The sequence below is a fragment of the Mobula birostris genome, chromosome 5 (genome assembly GCF_030028105.1).
Source record: "Mobula birostris isolate sMobBir1 chromosome 5, sMobBir1.hap1, whole genome shotgun sequence".
In the NCBI taxonomy this organism is placed as follows: Eukaryota; Metazoa; Chordata; class Chondrichthyes; order Myliobatiformes; family Myliobatidae; genus Mobula; species Mobula birostris.
In genome coordinates, this window is record NC_092374.1 from 199471955 (window position 1) to 199477954 (window position 6000).

The 6000-nt window shown below is 46.9% G+C and overlaps 1 protein-coding gene across 2 annotated transcripts in view; it reads right to left on the reverse strand.

Annotated features, from left to right (window-relative positions):
- Positions 1 to 1211, reverse strand: part of LOC140198248 (butyrophilin subfamily 3 member A3-like) — a 93243-nt gene extending 92032 nt beyond the window's left edge. The window contains exon 1 of one of the 2 annotated variants that reach the window (XM_072259301.1): positions 1005 to 1211. The gene's annotated coding sequence lies outside the window, so the exon portion shown is untranslated. Of the gene's footprint in view, positions 1 to 955 lie in introns of both variants that reach the window. The other variant, XM_072259302.1, reaches the window with a different exon arrangement.
- Between the last annotated feature and the right edge of the window lie 4789 nt (positions 1212 to 6000).

A 6000-nucleotide genomic window follows, 5' to 3' on the forward strand; every position in this document is an offset into this window, starting at 1 on the left:
GATATTGCTGGGACTTGAGAAACTCAGTTACAGAGAAAGGTTGAATGGGTTAGGACTTTATTCCCTAGAGCATAGAAGAATGAGGGGATATCTGATAGACGTATATAAAATTATGATGGGTATACATAGAGTGAATGCAAGCAGGCTTTTACCACTGAGGCAAGGAGAGAAAAAAAACAGAGGACATGGGTTAAGGGTGAGGGGGGAAAAGTTTAAAGGGAACATTAGGGGGGCTTCTTCACACAGAGAGTGGAGGGAGTGTGGAATGAGCTGCCAAAGGAGGTGGTAAATGCGGGTTCTTTTTTAACATTTAAGAATAAATTGGACAGATACATGGATGGGAGGTGTATGGAGGGATATGGTCCGTGTGCAGGTCAGTGGGACTAGGCAGAAAATGGTTCGGCACAGCTAAGAAGGGCCAAAAGGCATGTTTCTGTGCTGTAGTTTTTCTATGGTTTCCATGCACTAGATAAGGTGGATGTGGAGAGGATGTTCACTGTGATGGGCGCGTCCAGAACGAGAGGGCACAGCCTCAAAATTGAGTGGCGGATTTTCAGAACTGAGGCAAGGAGGATTTTTTTTAACAGCCAGAGAGTAGTGAATCTCTGTCACAGGCTGCCGTGGAGGCCAAGTCCGTGGGTATATTAAAGGCGGGAGTTGATAGTTTCCGGATTGATCAGGACATCAAAGGGTCCGGCGAGAAGGCTGGTTTATGGGGTTCAGTGGGATCCGGGATCACCCATGATGGATTCTGCTCCTTTGTCTTAGGGTCTTAAGGACTTCCGCCTCCCCGACCTGCCTAGCCCTCGCTCTCCCGATTCTCCTGAGCAGACGGGTTCGCCGTTCCGGCTCCGGCAACAACAACGAGGCGGAGCCAATGTCGGGGCCGTGAGCCGGCGGGTAGCGGCGGGTCTCCCCCTCACTGACTGCGCTAGGAAAGAGGAAAGTGACCTACTTTGTCCGGGTGGTTCCCGTGCGGTGACACGTTCCCGAGCCCCACTCACCCGATTAGGTTCCTCACGCAGAACTCCCTCCCCACTCCTTGTGGGGAAGTTTGTAACGAGCGCTCAGCAGTAACGTGGAGTAAGCAACCTCAGAGCAGAACTTTCTTGGTCAGGAGCACCACAAAGTTGGCGTCACGGCAGCTGCCAGAGGGAAAAGTAAAACTATTGTACTGTTCTGCAAAATGGATGCAGTTGAATAGGCGGGACGAAAAGGGTGAAACTGTGTCGGGGATTGGAGAGGACAATACCAGCCCAACAACTCCCTCTTGTGCTCCTCCCCCTTTTCTTTCTTCCTGGGCCTTCTGCCCGCTCCGTTAGATTCCCCTTTCTCTAGCTCTGTATTTCTTTATAACATAGAACAGTACAGCACATTACAGGGTCTTCGGCTCACAATATTGTGTCGACCCTCAAACCCTGCTTCACATCTAACACCCCACCTTAAATTCCTGTCCAGTAGTCTCTTAAACTTCACAAGTGTATCTGCCTCCACCACTGACTCAGGCAGTGCATTCCATGCACCAGCCATTCTCTGAGTAAAAAACCTTCCTCAATACCCCCTTGAACTTCCCATCCCTTACCTTAAAGCCATGTCCTCTTGTATTGAGCAGTGGTGCCCTGGGGAAGAGGCGCTGGCTATCCACTCTACCTATTCTTCTTATTATCTTGTACACCTCTATCATGTCTCCTCTCATCCTCCTTCTCTCCAAAGAGTAAAGCCCTAGCTCCCTTAATCTCTGATCATAATGCATACTTTCTAAACCAGGCAGCATCCTGGTAAATCTCCTCTGTACCCTTTCCAATGCTTCCACATCCTTCCTATAGTGAGGTGACCAGAACTGGACACAATACTCCAAGTGTGGCCTAACCAGAGTTTTATAGAGCTGCATCATTACATCGCGACTCTTAAACTCTATCCCTCGACTTATGAAAGCTAACACCCCATAAGCTTTCTTAACTACCTTATCTATCTGTGAGGCAACTTTCAGGGATCTATGGATATGTACCCCCGGATCCCCCTGCTCCTCCACACTACCAAGTATCCTGCCACTTGCTTTGTACTCTGCCTTTTTTTCTTCACATAATTGAAGAATGCCTTGGGGTTTTCCTTTACTCTACTTGCCAAGGCCTTCTCGTGCCCCCTTCTTGCTCTTCTCAGCCCCTTCTTAAGCTCCTTTCTTGCTACCTTATATTCCTCAATAGACACATCTGATCGTTGCTTCCTAAGCCTTGCTGCCTTCTTCCACCTGACTAGATTTTCCACCTCACTGGTCACCCATGGTTCCTTCACCCTACCATTCTTTATCTTCCTCACCGGGACAAATTTATCCCTAACATCCTGCAAGAGATCCCTAAACATCGACCACATTCTCACCAATCAACTTCCCAGCTCCTTCACCCCTCCCCCTCCCAGTTTCATCTCTCACCTTGTGTTTCTCTTTCCCCTCCTCCCACCTTTTTAACTCACTTTCTGTTTTCTGCAGGGACCCCTCCCTGTGCAACTTCCTTGTGCATTTGTCCCTCCCCATTGATCTCCCTCCTGGCACTTATCCTTGCAAGCGGAACAAGTGCTACACCTGCCCCTACACCTCCTCCCTCACTACTATGCAGGGCCCTAAACAGTCCTTCTTGGTGAGGTGACACTTCACCTGTGAGTCTGTTGGATTTATATCCTGTGTCCGGTGCTCCAACTGTGGCCTCCTGTAAATCATTGAGACCCAACACCAAGCACCTATGTTCTGTCAACCAGAAAAAGTGGGATCTCCCAGTGGCCACCCATTTTAATTCCACATCCCATTCCCATCCTGATATGTCTATCCATGACCTCCTCCAATATTGCGATGAGGTCACAGTTTGGTTGGAAAACAGCACTTTATATTCTGTTTGGGTCGCCTCCAAACTGATGGTATGAACATCGATTTCTCAAACTTCTGGTAATAACCCCCTCCCCTTCACCATTCCCATTTCCCTCTCCCACCTTTTCTCTTTACCCACCCATCACCTCCCTCTGGTGCTCATCTCCCCCTCCCTCCCCCCTTTTATTTCTTCTATCCCTTCTGTCTCCTTCACCAATCAACTTCCCAGCTGTTTACTTCATCCCTCCCCCTTCTGGTTTCACCTATCACCTGGTGTCTCTCTCTCCCTTCCCCCGCCGCCCCCCATTTAAAGCTACTTCTCGGGCTTTTTTTCCCAGTCCAACTGAAGGGTTTAGGCCCGGAACATTGACTGTACACTTTCCGTAGATGCTGTAGATGCTGCCTGGCCTGCTGAGTTCCTCCAGGAGTTTGTGTGTGTTTATTACCCCTGAGGACCCGTCTGTTTTATTGTTGAAAGTCAAGGTCTGATAAAACTCAAGTTCAGAGGCGGAGTCTGTTTTCACAGAGTTTGTCAGCGAGGCTGGAAAACAGAGGTTTCTTTGAAATAGCTCCTCACACAACTTTATACAAGTTTGCCAATTATATCACTGGACGAATCACAGCTGGTGATGAGTCGGTGTACAGGAGTGACACAGGATACCTGGCTGAATGGTGCTAAAATATGTTCAAAGTAAATTTATGATCAAAATAAATATATGTCACCATATGCAAACCTGAGTTTCATTTTCTTGCAGGCATACTCAATAAATCCATCATAGTCACATTAGCATCGTGCTTAGCACAACGCTTTACAGTACAGGCAACCCAGATACAAGGAGTTTGTATGTTCTCCCCGTGACCGAGTGGGTTTCCTCTGGGTGCTCGGGTTTCCACCCACAGTCCAAAGACAGACCAGTTGGAAGGTTAGTTGGACATTGTAAATTGTACCATGATTTTGCTAGGATTATATTGGGACAGTGTGCTGCCGGGCAATGTGGCTCGAAGGGCCAGAAGGGCCTATTCTTCACTGTGTCTCAATAAGTCAAGTCACTTTTATTGTCATTTTGACCATAACTGCTGGTACAGTACTCCGTAAAAATGAGACAATGTTTCAGGACCATGGTGCTACATGAAACAACACAAAACCACACTGGTCTACAGACCTATACAGGACTGCATAAAGTGCACAAAACAGTGCAAGCCAGTACAAAAAATAATAAACAAGACAATAGGCACAGTAGAGGGCAGTAGGTTGGTGTCAGTCCAGGCTCTGGGTATTGAGGAGTCTGATGGCTTGGGGGAAGAAACTGTTACACAGTCTGGTCGTGAGAGCCTGAATGCTTCGCTGCCTTTTGCCAGTTGGCAGGAGGGAGAAGAGTTTGTATGAGGGGTGCGTGGGGTCCTTCATAATGCTGTTAGCTTTGCAGATGCAGCGTGTGGTGTAAATGTCTGTAATAGCGGGAAGGGAGACCCTGATGATCTTCTCAGCTGACCTCACTATCCACTGCAGGGTCTTGCAATCCGAGACGGTGAAATTTCTCAACCAGGCAGTGATGCAGCTGCTCAGGATGCTCTCAATACACCTTTGTAGAATGTGGTGAGGATGGGGGGTGGGTGGGAGATGGACTTTTCTCAGCTTCCACAGAAAGTAGAGACGCTGCTGGGCTTCCTTGGCTATGGAGCTGGTGTTGAGGGACCAATATTAAAATAAATATTTTTTAAATAAATAAATAACCATAGAGAATCAATGAGAGACTGCACCAACTTTGGTATTCAACCAGTGCGCAAACTGTGCAACTGATAATAAATAAGTGACAAATATTGAGAACATAAGATGAAGAGTCCTTGAAGGTGATCCATAGGTTGTGGGGAACATTTCAAAGATGGGGCAAATGAAGTTATCCACTTTGGTTCAAGAGCCTGATGGTTGAGGGATAATAATTGATCCTCAACCTGCTGGTGTGAGTCCTGAGGCTCCTGTACCTTATTCCTGATAGAAGCAGCAAGAAGAGAGCAGGACCTGGGTGGAGGGGTCCCTGATGATGGATGCTGCTTTCCTGTGACAATGGTTCATGTAGATACGCACACTGGTGGGGAGGACTTACCTGTGATGGACTGGGCTGTATCCACTGCGTTTCATAGGATTTTCTGTTTAAGGGTGTTGGTGTTTCCATACCAGGCTCTAATGCAGCCAGTCAATATACTCTCCTCTAGCACAATAGAAGTTTGTCAAAGTTGTAGATGTCATAGAAATCTTCATAAACTCCTAAAGAATTAGAGGCGCTGTTGTGCTTTCTTCATAATTGAACTTGCATACTGGGCCAAGGACAGATCCTCAAAAATAATAATACAGTACCGAGGAATTTGCTGACCCTTTCCACTTCTGTTCCACTGATGAGGACTGGCTCTTGAACCTCTGGTTTACACCTCCTAAAGTCAAGAATCAGCTCTTTGGTCTTGCTGACGTTGTGTGAGAGGTTGTTGTTCTGGCCACTCAGCCAGCTTGTCAAACTCCCTCTTATATGTTGATTCATTATCACCTTTGATTCGACGTATGACAGTGATGTCATCAGCAAACTTGGATGTGGCGTTGGAGCTGTGCTCAGCCACACATTGTAAAGCAAGTAGACTAGAGAACTGAGCACACAGCATTGTGGTGCAACTGTGCTGATGGAGATCAGGAAGGAGATGTTGTTGTCAATCCGTACTGACTGGTCTTTAGTTGAGGAAGCTGAGGTTCCAGCTGCAGAAGCAGGAAGTGAGAGCAAGGTCTGAAGCTCACTGATTAGTTTTGAGGGGAAATTGGTATTAAATGCGGAGCTGCAGTCAATAAAGCGTATCTTGATGTATGCATCTTTAGAAGGATGAAGGGGGATATCATTTTTGCTGTCCAAATGTTCCAGCGTTAAGTGGAGAGCCAATGAGATGAAATTTGCTGTGGACCTTTTGCTTCAGTAGGCGAACAGGAGTGGATACAATTCACTTCTCAGGCAGGGGTAGATATGCTTTATCACCAACAGTGTTATGTCTCTGTGAATGACTATCAAGAATAGGAATAGTAAGTAAAGTCTCAAGATGGCAATTTAGTAAGGTTCAGTAATCCACGGAATAAATGATAGGAGAGAGATCTGTAATCCAGGGAA